The sequence below is a fragment of the Etheostoma cragini genome, chromosome 10, assembly GCF_013103735.1.
Source record: "Etheostoma cragini isolate CJK2018 chromosome 10, CSU_Ecrag_1.0, whole genome shotgun sequence".
Lineage (NCBI taxonomy): Eukaryota > Metazoa > Chordata > Actinopteri > Perciformes > Percidae > Etheostoma > Etheostoma cragini.
This window is the reverse complement of record NC_048416.1, coordinates 3924447-3947729: the sequence shown is the minus strand read 5'-3', so window position 1 is coordinate 3947729 and position 23283 is coordinate 3924447. Positions and strand designations below refer to the sequence as shown.

General features: G+C 40.8%; 1 protein-coding gene across 4 annotated transcripts in view; it reads left to right on the top strand.

The window, feature by feature from the left end:
• The window catches only part of il1rapl2 (interleukin 1 receptor accessory protein-like 2), a 464615-nt gene that overhangs the window by 30362 nt on the left and 410970 nt on the right, over nt 1-23283 (top strand). The window lies entirely within an intron of this gene.

Genomic DNA, 23283 nt, shown 5'->3' with positions numbered 1-23283 from the left:
TACTAATGTGACCAGCTAACAGGCAAGTCTTGCTATTTTGAGTTACAGTAAGTGTTGTCAGGAAAAAGTGGATAACAGAGAGAGAGGTCTCTAAAATGCGTTTTTTCCCGCTCTATCTCTTTTCTTGATCGCCCTTTTTATACAGTCTGTCGTCCCACACCCGTGTGAGAACACTTCTCCCGCTTAATTGTATTCTGCATTGTGCTGCTCGGCAGGGTTTGGTATAATTGTGGCTTACTGTGGAGCAGCTTTTATAAACTTTGTCTTTCTATTGTGTGTAGTACTGTATCCAGTATAAGGCCACATATGGCTTTACATTAGTCACTTGTAAGTTGTTTTGCCTTAGTTTAATCATTTAAATCCAAAAAAACATTTGTTAGGCTAGTAGGCTAACCAATTTTACCAGTAATGTACTGTAATGTAATGTATCCTTTAGTAGTCCCACAAGCGGAAATTACAATTAATACTCTGTTGTTATTACACATTACACACAGGCCTGAATTACACACACACATGCTCAGTACCGATACATGCACTAAATGAAAAGATGTCAGAGTGAGGGGGTTGTCAGTCTGCACATCAGTTTCTTACAGCACAACAATTGGATAGGCCTATTTTAATGACATATTTGGCGCTACACTCTAATTGTACCCAGTTTTCATTTTAGAAATCTGCTCACCCTATTATATACGTTCAAGCTTAAACCCTCTGAGACATAGCTCGTCATATACGATAACAAAACACACAGTTTATTGATGATTTGATAACATCGCATCAGCAGACGCCGCCTCCTTACCATGCCGTTCCGATGCTGTCCTGTCCCCAGAGAGATTGTAGCCCTTACAAAAGCTGGAACTCGTGGTTCTTTTCCAGGCCAATAAATCCATACTTTATCCATTATTGACCATCCATTAACGTTTACTGTCGTTAGCTTTGTTGCTAAAAAAAATGTTTTCGCATTCCCATAACAGTCCGACCAAATCCGAGGTTTATTTACGCCTGTGTGATGCGGGTCAATGTGTGCACTTCACTTACCATCAAAGACTGTCGGAAAATGCATAGGTGACTGACCCAAATGGTTTTGGCTCATTGCTGTCAGGAACTGATTTATTTACAAGGTTAAGATTCGTGAAAGCTCCAGCCACAGCAGCCACTTCCGGGGGGTTGGGGGGGGGGGGGGCTGTTACTTACAGCCCTGGTGTACAGACTAGAGTGCGGATCAGCTGGAATCTCTTTTTTATTTTTTCATACTACTGACACATGTATGCGGAAAGCCCGCTTTTATTAAGCAACTGTAGAAAGGCATTGGGAAATGTCAACGCATCTGCGCACACGGGAGCCACAATCGCACATCAACACATTAACATTAACAAAGGCGTGCACAACAGGACCAATCATAGAGCCAATTGAAATTAAAACACAGGCCTAGCAAAAATAGCCCAAGCTTACAGAACAAAATCCTCAAAAAAAACACACAAGATGTTCTGTGGACCTCCTCCTCTGCTCGATTGGTCACATCTCAACCTACAATATAAGCTGTTTTAAATTTAAAATGTTCAATGTCACCGAGCCCGACCCGAACATTTCTAAACATCTGTCCGAAACCTTCGGGTCCCGTCTGGCTCGGGCCGAGTATCCATTCTCCAGTACAGACTATCCGCCAGGCCCCCAGGAAGTGCGCCACTGGAATTACTTTTCTGTCATGGGATGCCCTCTGGCCCAAAAAGACTTTTCCGTCGAAAGGTACGTCTGTAAATCAAGGGTCACAACCCCTGCGATACGACAGTCACAATTTGATCCGTTCAGTACGATAACATTTAGGAAGTCAGTTAAATAATTAGATAAATAATTATATAATTTAATCATCATTCATGCGCCACAGAGTAACTCTCATAGGAATTAACAGGGCTCCACCTTGAAAGCTGTGTCTATGTCTTATTATACATCAATGCCCCACGCACACATAAAGTATGTATAGGGACACCTGCTGATAAGTAAAGACAATAAACACACCAACACAAATTAAGACATGGTAAAGACATGCTCACACACGCAGACACACACACACATACACACAGGCCTTCACAGAGACCACTGTGGTCTTAGAGGCTCCCTGCTGAATGTGATGTTATTAGAAGTGGCTTAATGGTGCCATATTGTGTCTCTTCTTAGCCACACACAGACATACATACACACACACACACTAAGACATAGACCATACACTTCCCCCCCAACAACGGTGCACACTCATACACACATGTACAAGCACACACTGCAGGGAATCAACACTGTCTCTTTCTTTCTCTCTCTCTCTCTCTCTTTATGTATTTATTTAACAAGGTGGATACATGTTCATAAGCATAACTATTCTGTGATGTTAATGAACTAAATTTAGCCCAATTTCTTATTTTCATATGCTGTCCCTGGGAAGGTTAAAGCTAAGAAAATAAAAAATATATACATTCAGTATAGGGCAAGAGCAGTATTTCTTAAAGATACAAATACAAGCAAGGCAAAGGGCCAAAATATAACTTCAAAAAGACCCAGAATAGGAACATGGTGCTTAAGGCATGTATGTTATAATCCGAGTCAAATCCCAATCTTGGGACTCACGTCTAGCCCTTAGGCGTCCTATTTAGACACACTTGGTCGTCTACGTTTCAGGGACAAGAATTGGACACAAACCTTCGGGGTTAAAGATGATACCAAAGGGGGATTTTTTGCGTCGGTATGTGACGCTGAGAGCCACTGAACAAGGGTCAGCATTTTACGAGTGGGGTGGTGAAGACGCAGTGGATATGAGACATGCTTTTAAAGTGGGAGATCAGGGTTCGATTCCCACTGCGATACATTACCCAATGTGTCCCTGAGCAAGATGCTGGACCCCTAGTAGATCCATAGGCATGCCACCTCTAACATATATAGCATTAGGAGGTTGCTTTGGATTCGTTTGCATAGTATTGTTTTTGTTGTTTTTACTGAATGTATACCATATATGGCGTCCTAGAGCGCCTTTAAATAATATGTATCATTATTATTATAAAAGCATTAGCTAAATGACATGTAATGTAATGAGTTGGGAGTGAAAACAGGTTGGACTTAATGAACTGACTAGATGACTGGGTGAGGAGATGAGTGAACCTTAGACTGACTGAAAAAGTGACCTGCTTGCTCGGTAAGTGGTTGACTAAAATTATTGATTGTGTTAAAAGACTCACTAGGTGACCGTAGCTCACCGATTGGCTGGCTGACTGACATTGGGATCGGCTGGTTATGTGCACGATTGAATGGTTAAGAGATGAACGCGCTTAGGAATGCAAATAATGAAATCTGCTGATTTTTTAATTGTCTCAAAAAAAAAATCTTCGCTTGTACTCTGAGCCAATCGTTGGTTGGGGGTTGGCGGTGGGGGGTTATTATAAACTCTACTCTGTAATCCGGGCTGACTAGCAATCAAGTGATTGATGCTGTGCTCAATGCTGAGCAATAGCCATTGATTTGCCCCCTTTCTTCCTTGCCGTTGGTGTGAATGTGTCCCATTCATGCCTCTCCTCCCTTGCATGTCTTTCTCCTACTCTCCACTTTATTTCTCTCTTGCCTTCTTGTATCGCCTCCAATATTCACTCATCCGTTTTCTCTTGTCTGTCTGTTGCGCACCTCCCTCCCTCTGTCTCTTCCTCCCCTTCTCCCTAGCACCCCACACAGAGCGGTGATCATTTTAAGTAAAAAATCCATTTCTCTTTACCCGGATTATCACAGAGCTCCTCTTCGTAATTGAACCGCGCTGCCTAGTCAATGGGATTGTATTGGAATACAATACCCTGCTGAATGGAGCAGTGGTGGAGCGTGAATAGCCAGAGGTAGCAGTAAAACTGTCTGGGTGTTGTACTGGGCTATAAAAGACACATTACTCAGATTTTTAACAAGGCCTCAGTAGAAAATAATTACTTTTTTTCCAAGAGAGGCTTCCCCGATCTCCTTGCCTTTTCAGGCGTTCACCCAACTTGAAAAAACTCAAAAGTCATAGGAATTATTACATCCGGTACTCAGGCCATGTACTTAAACGGCCTGGCCCCGGGGTATTTGTCTGACATTTTAACCCTGCGTGAGCACAACCGGTCATTGCGGTCTTCAAACCAACTGGTTTTAGGAGTCCCAAGGTCCAGGTATAAACGGTGGGGTAATCTGGCTTTTGCAGTTGCTGCCCCGAGACTCGGGAACAAGTTATCCCCTGATATTCGCACCATTACAGGTGTAGCTCTTTTTAGGTCTAAACTCAAAACCCATTTGTTTAGAATGGCTTTTAAAGGTCCCAGGACATGCTTTTCTTGGATGCTTTTATATAGACCTTAGTGGTCCCCTAATAATGTATCTGAAGTCTCTTTTATATAGACCTTAGTGGTCCCCTAATAATGTATCTGAAGTCTCTTTTATATAGACCTTAGTGGTACCCTAATGCTGTATCTGAAGTATCTTTAATATAGACCTTAGTGGTCCCCTAATACTGTATCTGAAGTCTCTTTCTTAAAATTCAGCCTTGGTGCTGAATTACAGCCACTAGAGCCAGTCCCACAATGAGCTTTTCTTAGTATGTGCCATTTCTGAGTCTGAAGCTGTTGTGGAGGAGAGGGGTGGGGGGGCAAGGTGGAGGCTTGGGGTGGGGCAAGATTCCAGATCAGCCCACCTGAGCTTTCCATTTCTCAAAAGCAGAGCAGAATACCCAGGGCTTGGTTTGCACCTATCACCAGTTTTAGCCACTGGGGGACCATAGGCAGGCTGGGGGGACTCACATTAAGGTTAAAAATAACATTTTCATGCAATGCGACCATTAATACATATTAGCGGTGTGACAATTTTTCTCCCCCTGTTTCTATGTAATCTTTTTTGATTTTCCTGTTTTCTACATTTCATTCTTTGAATTGGATGATATGTTTTAGAATTAGTGTCTGATGTGAAGCACTTTGGATACCTGATACTTGTTGTAAAGTGTTGATTGATTGATTGATTGATTGATTGATTCATTCATTCATTGATGTGGCCCTGTTGCACAGTGCTAACCAACAGGCACATACTTGTACATGAATCTCCCTTTTTCAACATGAAACAACAGTTTTTTAACCAGAGCCATCTTTAAGGCCCGTTGCCAGGAGAAGCTGCAGCCTCGACGACGGTAAAAGCTACCCATGACATTTACAACTTAGTCATAACCGTTTGAATAATTTTCCAGGTTTACTAGACATCCCCTAAAGCATGTCTCACACCTATTTTGCTAAAAGCAGTATTTATCATATAATAAATCCCTTGTCTCTTTGCAGTGGTACCTCCTTGCGGCCTGGATATTTTTAGTTCCTTTTAGCCTTTTTCCCTTCTCACAAGGGGGTGGGGGGCCAGTCTGTGCTGTGCACATTGGTGACCTATGTGCTCAAAAAAATGTCTAATTTTCAGCCGTCTGTGTCAGCACGGATGGTTTTTGCACCACAGTGAGTGGGGAAGGAGAAGCTGAAAAACATCTAGGGGAGATCCGGCATGTGTGTTTTTGTGCGCAGAAATGTGGCCCTTTGCCTGCCTGTGTATGTCACAGATGGTGTGTGTGTGTGTGTGAGTGTGTGTGTACGCTCGTGCCATGTTGGACTCCAGTACAACTCAGCAGCTGCTAATTACTCTGACAGAGAAATCTCTCTTCCTTTCTTTCTTTCACTTTCTTTTTTGAACCGTCATCCCTTTTCTCCCTTACTTTATGTCCTTTTGCTGTTATAATACAACACCTAAGGCTTTTTATCTCCTCCCTCCATCCCTTTCTTCTCTCTTTTTTTTTTCCTTCACTCGCCTGTCATGCTGAGGCAGTTGTCAACACGTAGGCTGGACCCAAATCCCCCTTTCTTCTTTTCCACCTTTATCCATTCCTCCTGTCCCATTTCCTCTCAATCTGGCAGCCTTTCTTTGTCATCACATCCTCCCACTCTTCTCTCCTGGCTTGACTAGAACAGTCTAACATTTTCGTTCTTCATTGTTTCCCAAAGTCAACTCAACTGAACCTCTACGTTCAGTTAAATGCCATCTGTAGAAATTAAAAATACATGGAGGGAAAATTTGAAGGGGCAGGAGGGAGAGTGCACACGATAAAAATACAAAACACTCTTTGGCTTCTCCCTTTTCTTCCTTCTTCCCCTTCCCAGTTCCCTTTATCGGACTCCAGTGCTCCCATCGCCTCTCCTGCCATCTCCATCCCCTCTTTTATCTACCCAAAGCCTTTCCCATCTTCTTACTGTTGAAAGAGTATGATGAGGAATGGGAGGGAAAAATCCAGAAAAACGTGAATGAATGGACAGAATCAATGTGCTGAAAGCAATTGGAAAAGGGAGTGCGGATCTAAAAAACAAATATCAATTTTACCAGAAAGGCAGTGACATTTATTTTTGTGAATGCCACTTTCATTCATCAGTTGAAAGAATCTTCTGATGGAGTGTTTCCAATGCAAAACAATAAGAGAATTTAAGAGGTTTCTCAAAGAAAATTACATTTTTTTGGTTTCAAGCCACTGAAACACCTTGGAATACACTGCAAACTGGTCCATCTGATCCAGTGGCTGACTATCTCACTCAATTTTAACAAGCGTCTTTTAAATGAAATGGGTCTTTGAATTAGTGAGCGCCATATTGAATTTGATTCCAGTACTAGACTTAGATTTACACTTAGACTTAGCTTTATTAATCCCTTTGGGTTGACTCCCGCAAGGAAATTAAAGTTACCAGCATCCGATACAGCGTGAGCAAGAGAGAAAAAAACAAGAATACAACACAAAAGACACAAAAAACACAATGATAATAGAAATGCACGGGACAACACACAGTACATGTGGTCACGTGAAGGTATTTTTTGAGGTGACTGGGGGGTGGGAGGTGAAAAAACAAAAATAAGTGGAATTAGATCCACTTAATGTTAGACATTTCTGTATCATATACAGGCAATCGCTACATACTACACAGTAAAATACTGTAAAGTGTTTTACATCATGGGGATTTATTTGAGTAAGTTAAAGGGGTGATAGAATGGTTATATAGCGTATTTTACGCTGTTCCTTAAGGTCTCCTAATAGGGTATGCAACAGTTGTTGGGCTCAAAATTGCCTGATTGTTGGGCGCCCATATGGCTCAGTGGGTAGAGTGGGCGCCCATATGTAGAGGTTTACTCCGGTCCTGGGTTCGACTCCAACCTGTGGCCCTTTGCTGCGTGTCATTTGCCCCTCTCTCCACTTTCATTTCCTATCTGTCCTGTCAAATAAATGCCTAAAATGCCCAAAACATAATCCAAAAATTGTCTGAATGCTTTTTGTATGGGTCCTGATGCTCCCCTATTAATGGGTCTCATGAATATTTAGATGAGCTGCGTGCTTGGTTGAGCTTGATTGGTTCACTTCTGATACTTTTTTATGCGAGATATATACGTAAAGGACCAATAGATGCAGTTTTACAAAAATTGATGGCTAATTGAAAATTTGGTGAGTCGGATTTCAGGAGTCCACACAATCTGGTGGGACAGCGGCAGCCCACGGCGCTCCATACCCAGCGCAAAGTCACCGTTTCTGGGTCACAGGACTCCCAAACACTGCTGCCCTGACCGAGCTCCAGGGCCTGCAGCTCGCTGCTCTCCTTCCCCTCTTTCCTGCTAAATGGCCGGTGTGTTTGTGAGAGCTCGTTACGCCCGCAATCTCTTTGGATATGTGTGTTGAGTTATTTAAACAAAAGATCGGAGAAATAAGCGCCTCTTGTCCACAAGTCTCATTTATAGAGGCCGTGATGAGCTGGATGTAGCATTGAGAGCTAGCTAGCCTCCACCTAACAACAAAAATGCCTTAAATTGAAATCGGACAAAATTGTTAGCTTTGTAAGACCTTAGAGTGGCTGTTATACATACATGCCGTGATGAAATTCCAATCTTCCATCATCTTATGCTGGCTGGGATGGCAGGAAACACTACACTTTTGGGAGAGGAGCCTAATTAACGTTAATTACCTGTAGCTACAAGCAGCAAAAGAGTCCATTTCACATCCAAAAGACCATGATGGAAGGAGAGGAGAAAAACGGGTCAGAGAGTGGGCAATTTCACTCCTCTTCTATTGAACTGCTCCGAGCAGACATTTATAGACACTCCTATTCATGGGCATGTGAGCAATCAGTTCATTCAGGTGTCAATCCTCAGTCCTTCTTAGCCAATCCCCAGATCCCAGCAACCAGGGACTTAAAATAGGTTTTGAGGCCTATAGCAGCCATCACACCAGTAATATTTGGGATGTTTTGCCTTCTATCAAATTCTCACGCTTTTCTTACAAAAATGGGTCATTTGGAAGATTGCAATTTGAACTTATCATGGTGTTTTTTTGGATTCAGTAAACATACAATTTAGCTTTTACAAGCCAAGGTAAAATCATAACTACAAAATGTTGATGGAAATGTCATGTCATGTCACCTTACAATAAATAGCGCGAGTCGTCTGTTAACTAACTACCACTTTATTGTTAGCACAGCAGTATACACAACCATAGACAGTTAAAGAAATGGACCAACAGACCCCATTGTTCTGGATGGAGACCAGTGAAGGATATTAGAAGATCTTTTCCGGTGATGGCTGGGCGTTACTGTGCAGACTCCAAATGAGCTTGACGACGTAGATGTGACGTGAGCAGCGTGTCTGAAAGTTGTAAGTCTTCTGGTAGCTGTGCAAGAGAAATCATTCCCAATCAGCATAGACGGAGAGGTAGGTATATGTTAGGAGATAACATAGGCACAGGCTAATTACTGATAACTAACATGCTAGTTAACATTAGTAATCAAACCTAAACAGCTAATAGAAGTCAAAACTGTCTGTGAGCTTACACTGGCATTACGGTGATTTGACAACTATGCGACAGCAAGTTGCGTGGTTATGACACATTTGTTAGCCCTATTTTTACAAAAAAATCTGCTACAGAGCCATAACGTGAGGTGTAATAAATTAAAAAATATGAAATAATGTATATGATCTATTCTGTGTCAGCTTCAAAATCCAGCTTCAACTAAATATCTCTTAAAAACCTTGTTATATAATAAGAGAAGGTTTTTCGGTGTCCATGTGAGCTTTGAGATCTCCAGCACCATTATTAGACACAACAAATGTGCTAGCATAATATATGATACAATATAATATGTATATAAGGCAGCCTCTCTGGCATAATGTCACGCAACAAAGTACCGTAGTATTGTGTCTAAAGCGCCACTCAATTTAAGTACACGCTTAATGGTCCTGTAAAAAACACTGAAAAACGGACATTTTCCTGAACTTATAAACACCTCCCTTTGACTTTCCGGACAGTACATAATAAGTGGACATGTCCAGGCAAAAAGAGGACGTTTTGTCACCCTAGCAGGAAGCCCAAAACGTTCAAGTTCCACGTACAAATTTACCTGGCTGATCGGCGCAGCTTTCGCGCTAAGGTGCCCATAAAGCTGGCTTACTTGAGACCTCCACAGTCTGAGCCGGCTACTTCCTATTTAGAGTTCCGCTAACTTGAATGGGGATCAAATAATTTAATCCTCTGGTTCTTCTAGACTTTCCAAATGTTATTGTACCAAATGGATAAAATTCTGATTGGGAAACGAGTTATTTTGCAGGAGTTATGACACTCTAAAACCTAGTTTACACATCTTTTTCGCCAGGTACGTCAATGGGGAAAAAGAATCTTTGGACCCCATGGCCATGTCAAACTGGCTTCAAAGCCCAGAACACTTCCTGAGGGCCTGGTTCTTAACTACAAGCAACATTTTTCACAATACTAACTTTGTAAAACTGCTGAAAATTATGTAATTTTTGGCCACAATCATGAATAAAAAACCCTTAGTAACATCCTGCCTGGACTGAATAGATGTGGATTTGAAACTGGAAACCCATGATGAGTAAATATTGCTCTCCAATGTAATTGAGACAAAATGAGAAATTAACTGCAGCTGCTACCTGCCTTGTTGAAAACAAGGAGCATCCCAAGATATTTAGAAAATTTGTTAGAAAGAATCAGCTATGTGGAAGGCTACAGATGTCACTCGCTTTGCTGCACTCTGTCTTGTGATAATCCAACTTTCCCCCCATTTGTATATGACTGTTTACCGTGATATCATATTGCGGACATGTTCTGCTTTTCTGGCTCAACCCTCAACCTGCACATCAAGTGAACCCAGGCGAGTTCGGATGTGGCCGCCCCTTGTACGCTGCTGTCTGTCAAATGTGCACTGATCCGCCTCATCTCTCTCTCTCTCTCTCTCTCTCTCTCTCCTCATCTGGCTCTTCTGGATCCAGGTGAGGAGACGATCGGCCATATGCTCCTCTCCCTCAGATGTAACCTCAGAGAGAGCGAGGCCAGAGTGGAGAGGAGGCGTAATGTCCTGGCAAAAGCTCCTCTCTGCTCTCTCGCCTGGGGGGGTGGGGGGGGGAGGAGACGTTGTTCCACTCTCCTCCCTTTCTTTGGTCAAAGAAGGCAGAGATACTGAAGGAGAGAATGAGAATGTGTGCAATGTTGGCACACACTTCTCCCCTCTGCTCTCCTTCTGGCAGACAAGCTATCTGACACAACTGATTACTCATCTCATTACAGTCAGCGCTTAACCTCTGTGTGTGTGTGTGTGTGTGTGTGTGTGTGTGGCCACATATCTATGCTTAATTGTGGGAACATACATGCGTGCCAGCTCCTATGTGACCTTTTGCGCATGTGTCAGCCCTCAGTCCACCAAATGCACTCCAGGAAATACTCGAGGATGCCGTTTGTTCAAATGACATTTAATCTGATGTATTTTTCAAGCGTGTTCTTAGCAGCTGAGTTTGTGTGTTTACTGTGAGTGGTTTGTGTGTAATGTGTTAGTGTCATGCTAACAGGAAAATCTTCAGGCTCATCAGCGCTATACACTTAGCAGTTCCCAGTAAGTGTATGTCCTTAGAGTTCATTTGTGTTAAGCATGCCAAGCTAAATATCCTGCAGCACTTGGCTGTGCTAGAGTGAGACAAATGCGTCATTATGTTGTGTATATCTACGTTATATTTTTGTCAATTATGCATATAAGGAAAAAAGTTAGTATTGTGTTTTTTGTGCTGTTCTTAGTGAATGGAAGACGACATTGGCGATTTAAGGCCCCATTTGAATTTCATCTACTCCCCTTAAAAATCCTAATAACATGTTATTTAAAAAAAAGTAATTTTAGTGCTTCAAGTGAGAATTTGTACACTTGTCTGTTTGTGACCAAGGAGAAACAATTACAGCTTCAAAGTGCTTGAAGGGGTTAACAGAGACTTAGTTTTGGCCAATTGGAGGTGGTTGTCCAAGACTTCCGCCGTTGGCTGAGTCTCTACGTAATCTGGCAGGAGAGCAGGAGTGCGGTTGTGAAGTTTAACGTTGGTAGTCCCCAGAGAAGAAGTCGGTTATTTCATGGTGCAGATTAAACCCAAACTGAAACGTAAGCAACTAAAATTGCTGAATGTGTCAAGATGGTTGTTACCACTGTGACTTTTAAAGTGTCAGGTTTGGTTCCTTCATAGTATTAATATTGTCAAAATGCTGTTGATGTATGTAGGATTCTGATTCTCCCTTGGTACATTTAGTTTTTTATGACAATATCAGTATTATATTGTACCTTTTTAGTAAATTGGGTTGATAACTTGTTAGATAAATTCCCCCTATACCAATTGCCTTGTGTCAATCTTCTTGACAGCTCTTTTCAGGTCATTGACCAGCTCCTCCCGTGTAGTTCTGGGCTGATTTCTCACCTTTCTTAGGATCATTGAGACCCCACGATTTGAGATCTTGCATGGAGCCCCAGTCCGAGGGAGATTGACAGTCATGTTTAGCTTCTTCCATTTTCTAATGATTGCTCCAAAAGTGGACCTTTTTTCACCAAGCTGCTTGACGATTTCCCCTTAGCCCTTTCCAGCCTTTTGGAGGTGTACAATTTTGTCTCTAGTGTCTTTGGACAGCTCTTTGGTCTTGGCCATGTTAGTAGTGGGATTCTTACTTATTGTATGGGGTGGATAGGTGTCTTTATGCAGCTTACAACCTCAAACAGGTGCATCTAATTTAGGAAAATAAATGGAGTGGAGGTGGACATTTTGAAGGCAGACCAACAGGTCTTTGAGGGTCACAATTGTAGCTGATAGACAGGTGTTCAAATACTTATTTGCAGCTGTATCATATAAATAAATAGATTATTTCTCTGACAGTGGACATGCACCTACGATTACAATTTCAGACCCCTCCATCATTTCTAAGTGGGAGAACTTGCAAAATAGCAGGGTGTTCAAATACTTATTTTCCTCACTGGATATCTACAATGTAGGCACATTGATACGCAAGAAGTCCTACAATTCACACAGTGCTTTATAGCAGTTATTCATTTGCAGAGAGTTTTGCAGGGATGATGTATTGTTTGTTAGAAACCATCTTTTTTTTAGATACAAATAATCTTCAAAATTCGCAATTGGGGATATTTACAGATGTATTTTATGTTTTAGACAACTCATGTCTGGGTTTTAGGCCTCAGCACCCTTTACATGACATCATATTCCTGAATTTGGCTGGTGCCGTGGAATCATATAATTCGGTGGGTTCACTGGTGGGTTTAAAGTAAATGTGCACACCATATTTATATTTATATCATGGTTTGCCCTTTGTAAGATATGCAATCAATAATTGTAACAACCCTGTACCAACCATCTTTTCCCCCCTAATTTCCATCGTCCCCTCTACACTGTCCGCTGTCAAATGAAGTTAAAACAATCCCCCAAAAAATGTTTCAGAAGTGCCAGAATCTAAAATAATTAGCTTAAATTAGTTACAGCCACCAGCGACCAACAAAACAGCCCAAGCCCACCAATGGTAATTAGGACAAACAACTCGGAAATGAGGAAATAATGTGCACTGTTGTGGCACAGGAGGCAGAGCAGGTCATCCACTAACCAGAGTTGGTGGTTTCGATCCCCAGCTCCTCTTTCCATATGTCAACGTCATCTTTGGCAAGACACAAGACACCGAACCCCAAAATGTTCAGGTGTCTGGGTGGGTCAATGAGAGGCAAAAATCTTAAAACATACCTTTATAAAAGTGCTAGATAAATCTATTTCTTAGAAAGGTGTCATTGTTACATATCAAGGTAATGTGAATAGGGCTGTTTATATATTTTAGATAACTCCATCACCAGCCCCAGGTATTCTGTCTACCCCGCGTTTTTAGGCATTTGCTTGTGTGTGGTGATGATGTTCTGCCCTTTAGCTTAAATGGAATCTCTCTCTCTCTCTTTCTTTCCCTCTCATCGTCAGCCAGAAGGTCACGTTTTACCTGCAGCCACAAACATTAGAATATGAACCTAACATAGAAGCCTTGAGTGTGCATTGGATTTGTGCGAGGCTTTTGGATCGCCCCCCTGTAGGTTTTTCCATGTGCGCTCAAAGCTGGCTGAATTAAATTAACGGTACCCAGTTGACCTCCAATCCCAATTGAACCAAATGTGAAATTCCTCTCAGCCTTCAGGACACATAATTCAAAGAGAGCTCAGGATTGGCAACGTGAGCTGAAGCTGGTCTTTTTTGGCTCCAGCTGTCATGACAATGTACCCTGATCCCCGGAAAATCCCCATGGGTTCACCCATACAGTCTGCCCCACCATCTTTTCCAGTTCAGTCACTAGGAGGCCGTACATTGACGTGACATTACAGATAAAGGGAGGAGACAAATCTCCCTTTTTGTTCATGGCCGGGGGGAGACGGTGGTAAATGTTCAGCGTTATCAAATCTGACTGCTGGAGTCATGCAGGCAGCGGTTGTAAAATACCTGCTAAATGCACAACTTGGGCCGCGTAGCAGTTGATTTGTATATTCTTGCAATAACTGGGGGTCCGGCTGAGGGGGGAGAGTTGGGTGGTGGACCATGGTGGCACAGTTTGATGAAGAGGAGAATGGAAACAAGCAGGAGTAAATTAATTTCACTGAAACCGACCTTGTCAAACTATGGGCCATGGGCTGTTTTCAAAGCCCATAGCCCATCGTTGTGGTAAAAAAGTCCTTAAAATACGCTTTGTACTCAATTAATATTCATTAGAAAAAGTGTTGAGAGGTAGACTGACACATTGTCTTTTTTTTGGTCTTTTCATGGGATTTGTTGACCAAAACAAAAATGTAGAATGCCGGCAGTTGTTTCCTTTGTTGATATCAACATTTAAGCCACCCACATTGTCATTTTTTTCGTCGGTAGCTATTGGGGCACATCCCATGGTGGGCATGTCTTTCCTGGGAACTGGAGGAATCTACAAGCTTGTGTTTTATTTGCTCTGGCAAATGCGCCTGGTCCCCCATTTTTTCTATGGACAGATTTCCAGCAACTTGAGATATGACGCAACTATTTTAATGGGGGGTGTTTGGAAGGACGACCGTAAAGAGGTTACCTGATGCGGCATATGTGTGTGTGTATAAAGTTGGACACGGGGGCGCGTCCTTCGACCCAAGAGGGTCACAATGATCAGTGTCTCCTAGGGTGGTCACCTCCTTTTATTCCTCTACAACGCCACAATTTTAGGATATTAGCAAATTTTCTAACACTAGGGAAGATGACAATTGGGTAATACCTTTCTTGTGACTTGGAACACGCGCCAAATTCTTAGGATGTTGCCTCGGTCAATCAGAGTGGTGTTTACTGGTTGGGTTAGGATCTCGTGCAGCCTCAGCCAATTATAGTGGCGTTGACTGGTTGAAATGAAATGATTGGAATTGCATTTTTTAAATAAATAAAAGAATAAATAAATTGATTGATTGATTGAGTAATGAATTAGTTAAAATAAAATGAAAACAGGAAAATGTAAAATAACATAATATACATTAATCACATTGTTAACAACAACGTTGATTTTTGTCAGAGATAAACAATTACATTCATTAAAAGTGTCAATTTTCCGCAGCTGTTTAAGATGTCCACATAACGTCACAAGTTACTCTGACGTTCACACGTTGAACTGCATATTTACGTCCAAGTGGTAAGACGTCATGGTTTGACGTCCAAATAGCAGACCTAGATTTGTAGACCACATCTTGTGGTCATCCAGAATTGGTCTTGGACCAAAAGACGCAACATAGACATGATCTGCACGTCGATCAGACGTCTAATGTTTAGTGGGATTGGGCTAGCGTCTTTTTAGTTTAAGATGAGAAAAGCTGAGTTGATCTAAATGTTGATATGTGACTCACCATCAGTTATACTATACACTATATATACAGTATGTCGCTGCAGCAACAAGCTTTATGAGCAGCTGCGAGTTCTCTCTGAACTCTGAGTTTTTGTCCTTTTTTTTCAACGTGTGTCACATTTTTTAAGTTTAACACTACGTAACTAACTTATGAACTTTAGTTTTACAGTAATTTTTGGTATTTACAATAAACCTAATTTTTAGGAAATTATACCTGATGTTTGAGTTAGGAAAGCAGAAGTTAGGAATTATTTAGACTAAAATGAAAGAAAAGTACAGTATGTTGATTAGTCACAGACTGGAATATGTCAACTTTTACTCAATACTATTTCAAAACCACTTACATTTTTCTGTTCAAGTGCTATAAAACTGAATTAAGACACCCCAAAATTAATGAAAGTAGAGATTTGTAGTTACCAAAGAGCGTTGTGTGGAATCAATCATGTTATTTTGGGTGAATAAAAAGAACACTGATATAGGAAAACGGGTCAATTTGATCCAAGGACATCATGAGGGTTAAAAGTAATGATTATGAAATGTACATTTTGCGCAGTTAAAAAGTACATAATGTGAGTTCAACTGCAATGTAAAGCACAGTGCTGCTACACTTGACATTTAAATTACATATGTAAGTTTTGTCTACGGAGAATGTCAAGAATTACGTTATTCTTTAACATCAACCTTTATTTTTGGCCTATGGCCTTCTATCCAAATACGTTTTGGCCATTTATATGAAAGAATTTGTGCACCTCTGCTATAAATGGTAGAGGTTATTTGGGTCTAACTCAGCCTGAGCAAATACTCTCAGGGCTATCGGGGCTAAATAAAGTACTGCCACCACCTCTGCATGCTTTTTATGTTTTTTAAAGAAATGTAGTTTGGATTTACAGCAAGCATTTCCAAGAAAACATACTGACTTTTATACTTAATCCAATGTGAGTGCACTCCATTCTCAAAACCTGCACAGAATCAGTGTACATTTAGGACATAGAGTTGACGCAGAGTTTTTCCAGCGCTGTTCGATGGTTGGTTGGCTCAGTGCCCATGCTGCTGCTGATCTACAGTGTATCACCTTCAGGGACTTCTTTGTGTCTTTTTGGAGCAGAGGCGATTTCTCTAAGACTGCAAGGGATGCTGGGCTACCCCTAAACTATATACTATTGTGTTAACATTTTATTCAGACATTCATCCCAAAGACGAGTTTGTTCAGAATCACATAGAGCAGGTCAACTGAGTTGATTTCCTCCTCATCCATTCCCGTAGCATCACAGTGAATTTCCCTGTAGAAGCCTGGCGTCCATGGACTTCAATGGAACTGCTTAGAACAGTTCTTTCCAGTGCTTTGAAACTAGACGGTCGTAAGATAAATGCTGCAATAATGTCCCGCCCACGGACGTTAAGCGTCTCCGGGGGTCAAGGGAGGAGTGGGCTGGCTGGGCTTCTGCGTGATGACTGGAGGGTATGTCAAAAGGCTGCATCTCCTTTTGATTGACAGCGATTTTGAACTACAAAAAGTCGCCAATGTTATTCAAGCTCAGTCCCATCGCGGACTCAGCTGGAAAGACAAAAAAACTGTCAAAAGACAAACTGCTGCAACCTATTTTTTGGTATTTGCTTGAAAAAAAGGCTAGCCAATTTTCATTATACAACACGCCACACCACAATCCTTGTTTTAGTTCAACCTACAATCTCATATTTCATCCTTCGAGTTTTATATCGTTTTGTTAGATCGTTCATTTAATCAATCATTCATTTTTTTCATACAGTTATAGTGTGGCTAGTGTCATAGGGGTGAATCAGCCAGCTAGAAAACTACACACAATAGCAGACAATAGAGCCCAATACAAATAGTTGGTCAACAAAAAATCCGATAAACCGATATATCGGCCAATATGTATTTAAAAAAAAAAAAATCCAGAAACTCAAAACAAAACATAAACAGATTTCCCTTACATTAGTTATTTGTATTTCTTTATGAGTTCTGACTGAAATAATAATAATTTTTTGTTGTTGTCACAACTGACCAAAGGAACATTAAAATATATTAAAGTTTTGATAAATGAAATGTATAAAAATACAAACCTAAGATACGAAAGTTGAAGTCCTTTAAACAAAAACACAACAAATAATACAAAAATAATCACATGTAGATGATAGAGCGCCCTCTGGTGGACAAACTATGCAACGCCAACACCTATAAAATGGTTGACCGTCCGTTTTAATGGTTTTTTTTAAATAGTAATTTATCAGAATCATTTATTTGTCATAAATGATTCTGATAAAGAATTTTTTAAATAGACAGATAGCCTACCTATAAGTGGCCATTATTATCGACCATTATAAATGACGATACCGAAAGTTCGGTAAATGCCTATTGGCCAGCTGATATATCATTCGGGCTCCAACAGACACTGCTAATATTGCCAACCGGATTTTGGCGAAGCCAATTGAAAGTCTTCGTTATGAGGAGAAACAGCAGGTCAGCTCAACAATTTAGTGCAAAAGATAAGGAAAAGTAACTTCTTAGCAGCTTATTAAGGTCTTTTCAGCTCTCCTGGTATGACAAAGTTAGCTGGAAGTGCTGTGACAAAGAAAATGTACTTAACCATCACTGGAAAAAGACGCCTAGTTGGTAGGACGGGGTCACAGAGCATTGTCTTAAAAAGGAACGTTTCAATAAAAGGACAATTTTTATGATGTAGGCTAAAATTGAGCTTCCCCTATTTGAAAGACCAGCAGCTGCCACTGTTTAGGAAGGTTGTTAGGTAGTTGGAAGCGTAACCCTAAGTGACGTATTGCTAAAATATTAATCGAGTTGTTCTAAGGCACAGGAAAGACATATCTCAGAGAACTGGATTTGTGTGGCATTACACTTTAAGTTCTGCATAAGCAGTCCTTAACCATCATTTCTTTATTGATCGCCTTTTAATGCTCTGAGAAAGAGTATTGACTGCTGAGTTAGCCACTGATTTGTGTAGCTTAACACATAATATGTTTGTGTGTGGGTGTGTGTGCATTAGTTATGATTGCATCTGTGTGTTTGCCCCCTCCTTGCATCCTAAATCAAACCAAATAAATGACAAAGGGGGCATAAAATGGCCGCCACAAAACTGTCCTGCACATGAAAGCTGCAGCCTCGCATAGAAAGCAGCAATGGCCTGGCATGAGCGCCCAGAGGAAAACCTTACCTGGAAACGCTTCAGAGCACACTTTTGTTTGCTTGTTCCCTCCGAAACAAGTCAAACGCAGCAGTTCACAAGGGATGGCATGTTCCTCTGTCGCTATTTCACCCTCTATCCCTCTCTCAGGTGTTTGAAAAATGCCTCGAATAAATATTGGATGAGCAAACGTCAGCAAAACGGCTTCAAATGTTGGAGGCTATTTGAATGCCAGTCGACACACTGTGGCAATTGTGGCGTTTTTGCGGGGTTTCAGATTCCCCGTTTTAGAGTGTGCCGAATGTAAAAGCTTTAAAAAAGAGCTTTCCCCCTGAAAGTGCACTTCTGTTTGAGATTTCTAACACTTGAAAGAAAAAAGTGAGCAGTTTCTAAAAACTGTCACGCAAACTGTACTTTGAATTTAGTTGAGCTCACAGGGAGGGTTATTTCAGCAGCTAGTTTGTTTGGTTGACAGGAAAAGAAAAAAGGAGGATGAAAAATGTAAGCTATGCTTATTTATTCACTTTTCTGCATGCATATTTGAGAGGGTATGCAAAAGGGGAAAGCAAAACGAATAAGTACAAGCCAGGAACATTGAAAGAGGGATGATTAGAAAGTCCGCAGAGAGTTAGCATACAGCTGTTGAGATTTTCTTTTGGGTGGTAGAGACTGAGTAGCTTTCAGAACAGGACTCAAAAGCAGACAACAGTGATTTAAAAGTGTGTAGATTTGCTGATGTGTTTGGTTACAACCAACCTGATCTCTGCGAAATGAACACGGCCCCTCGACTCAGAATCTGTGGCAGGTTCAAGGAATCGTAAAACAATTCTGCACGGAAGAATTCTCTGAAATGAACACGGATCGCCGAAAACTCTGTGATGGGCCTAAGGAAGAATTCTGTGCAATAAACACAGCCCCTTGAGTTAAAGAAAAGGTTGTGGGTGGGCTTACGGTTGCGTGACGTGCGGGAAGAATGGTACGGATGAGTTTAGGCAACACATCTAGTAAAATACGGACGTTTGGTCAGGTGCCGTGTCGTTGTTATTGAAAAGTCTCCTTTATCGTCTTATCTAAATGCACTTCATCAGGACTTTTGGCGTCCTTTTTGATGCTGTTAAGTTAAGGGAAAGCTTGTGGGGGGCTTACGGTTCTGTGTCACGTGGGAATAACGGGCCGGTTAACTTGTTGCATGTTCCAAATGTTCTTTAGAACTTTTTAGTTTGTAGATGTAAAGTTATTCGCTGTCAAAGTGGCGCCAAATTGAATGGAAGTCAATGGGATGCTAACGCCAGGTGATGTCTTGTTAGCATCAAAATGGCTCCATAGGAGCTATGCATTGTGGAGAGAGGCTTACCCCTTTGGTTTATTTGTGTTAGTCGCAATTATGTCCATCTTTGTTTTTTTGGGCTAAGTTACACTGTGTTGACCTCTATTATAGGCCTAAATATTAAGTTATTGGTTTGTATTGGTTTTTGCATTTTTTTGGGTATATAAAAATCCACTTTTCAACAAAAACACCTGTTTTCCTCATTGCTTCACGGCTTGGTCTCTGACACCAATATTAAATAGCAGTCAATATTGGTTTCTATTGGTGCAATCATATGTGTCATTTTGCGTTTTTTGAGAGCTCTGAAGGTTGCACCACCTAGAGTATGGGGGAGCAAATTCAATAACTTAGATGTAAGGATAACCTGACTTGATTTCAGACATAAGTAAATGCTTCTATTTATTGTGTTATCTGTCTGAGGTGAAGGCAAATGCAGCAGTGTATTTATGCAATTGCCGATCTGTCTTTGACTTGACTCACCAAATTAACACAATGTGTGCATGCAAGGATGTGTGAGTGCTGCAGTCCATAACGTTAAGACGGAAAAACACTTTCTCTGATCACATCGGCTTGTCTTATGCTAATTTTTGCAGCATAAAAACACAGTCGGTAATGGGTAATTTCCCCAGACATAAGTTTGACTTCCTCGTTCATTTTTGTTTTGTTATTTCATCTTGGTATTCAGGGAAAAGGAAAGAATTAGTGTCAAAAGGGTTCCTCTCATTTGGTGCGTATGGTATGATATCCGTGACTCGTTCGTTACATGTGTAATAATCAAGACAAAGAGAGGGAGGCAGAGGTAAAGCGACGGAGACTGAGAGATGGATGGTTATGTTGTGGTGTTTTTGCCTTATTTTGCTGGATTCAATTGAAATATATCTAAAGCTACAAAATCAATGCTGTACATATCTTGCCACTGAAAAGTGCCAAAAGTTAAAAATAAGAGCATGGATCAACATTTTTAACTTTTTTAAAGCAGAAGAGAACAGGTAAACTTTTCTTTTATACAGTATTTGTAGCGGACCCTCTACAAGACATAGTTAATGTTGTACTTTAGTGGTGCAGATTCCCAAATGCTTTTGCAGTTAAATAAATGACGACAAACCAACGGATGCAGCCTCGACTTTGGGGACCCTGGATGTCCGGCGCCATGTGGCAGTTCTGAGGTCCCCTTTTGGGCATTTGGTAATCCACTCATGGCAACCATCTGGTGGAGTCAAGCCTGCCCAAGTCTTTGACTAAAACCGAGACAATTTGTGTTAAACGAACATTTGAAAGAACGCTAGATTCCTACATGTACTGATGAAATAATTATTGTACTGTGGTGCAACTTCCCTGCTGTTAAAGATGTCAGTATGCTAGAAACAATTTAATCTGTTGTATACCACGTCTGAAGGAGAAAGTTTGTAGATCTGTTACCAATGGCTACGCTCAAAGAAACAGTGTAGAGATGCCATCACACAGCGCCAAGATGTGATAATCATTTAAATATGGGGATAACGGAGCACATTTTTGGCAAATCTTTCCTTGAAGTCATTCATAGGGTTTTACTCGGTTGGACATGTGAAGGAAGTAACTTGAGAAAAATGAGAAAAAGGAGACCTTGAGAGGTTCAAACTCATGGCCAATGACTGCGTGAAGTGGGTGGGATTGTAAAAAAATCTGGTTTCGGAAAGTTAGCGATGGCCAGATGAAGCTACATTGACTATTTTCTTTATTTTCTGAGCCCACCAGATGGCGCTGTTTATGTTCAACTGTGTTGTAAGCACACTGAATTGCCATTCCTTGAACATTATACCAAGATCACCATTCATTTGGTTCTGTGCCGAGTCTTGTTTTGTGCTCCTGGGCTTATGTCGTCTTTCTTTCTTGTTATTTGTATTTTATAAAGCCGTTTTTAACATCAAGACCAGGGGACTACAGATGAAAAAATAGCCTTTTGGCTAATCCTTGCATTTTTAACCCATATATTATTAAGCGTTTGATTAATTTGCACTGTCCCCTTCTTGAAGGTCCACTGTGTTGGATTTCTCCCATCTTGTGTTGGGATCATATATCGCAATCTGCTGTCCTGCCCCACACAGTTCAAAGTACGTGTTACAGCTATGATAGCCTTCACACTTATATATATATAAATATCCTTTTTCTTTTTCTGGGCAAAGAAGAAGACTCCTGTTCCTGAAATTTTGTTCACAACAGTCCTCTTCATTGTAATGATGAATACCTTTCAGGCCAATGAGTTTTCACATGTTGAAGCCAACTGGCGAGATAAGTTTCTTAAACTTATTTAGTACATCTAAAGCTACAAAATCAGTACATTACACAAGCCTTTTTTGCTTTCAAAAAAGAAACTAATTTGATCTCTGCTCTGTTTTTTAACATTGCTAACTTTTCTTTTTTTCTGCACAAACAGTACTGTATGTCAAAATATGTTTCTTGTGTATTCACGGAAACCTTTAAGGAGATTGTGCCTGTGCTGAATGTGTGTTGAATGCTTATCTCTGTGTGTGTTTGTGGGTTCCTAAGTGTCTTGTGTGGGTGGACAGACACCCTGACAGCAACTATACACAAAGGGAGAGGGGGTGCAAGGAGAGATAGAGACAGATAGGAATGTTCTTGTTGCAGTGTTTTTTCTAAACTAGGGCTGGGTTGCATATTGATATTATATCAATACAGATATGTGAGGCTAGATACCCTTTTAGATTTTGGATATTGTAATGTGTGATAAGTGTTGTGTTTTTGTGGTTTTAGAGGGTACACAAAGCCTTTTGAGGTAAAGTGAGGTCATTTTCTGAACTAACCACAACTCTACCAGACTTACTGATGATTATTAGCTCATACTGTATATTAAGACTTGTGGGACTTAACATCATAGTTCTACAATGTGCAATGATAAGGTACTGGTGCAATATTTCTATATACAGTATATGCTATGTAAATTTGATATGGTAGTATGCAATTGGGCATTGTGCAATACAGAATTAATTGACTACAGCGTGAGTTAATGGGAAATGGGACAATTATTATAAACATTAAGTGCAATGCAAGGAGGGGGGGATGTGCTGTGGATTCTCTTCTGTTCTTCTGTGAAGGTGAGGGAAGGTGTGGGGGGGTATTGCGTGTGTGGTTGTTTGATGTTTATTGAAGCATTGGATGAGATAGTGTATGATTATGATCCGTGTTGGTTAACTGTATGCTTATGTAACATTTGTGTCTGGTCTTTAACAGTTTCATATTAGGCTGGATGCGAGTTCATTAACCCTTGCATGTTCTGTGTGTGCTGAGTGAAGGAAGAACTCGGACCACTACCAGCTGCTGGTTGCTCTTTTAATGGATTTGTCTTTACAAATCAGCCAAAAATAACACATAAGGCTCTGTAACATGTAGTCTCCTCCACACAGGTCTCAAGCTCTTCCTCTCAGCTACATACATACATGACTGATACAACTTTAAGTATTACCAATAATATTGTTAAATAAAAGTGTGAAAATGAATTAAATAAGTTATAGAATGCTCAATGAATTTGACAACATGGATTTATTTTACATGCTTAA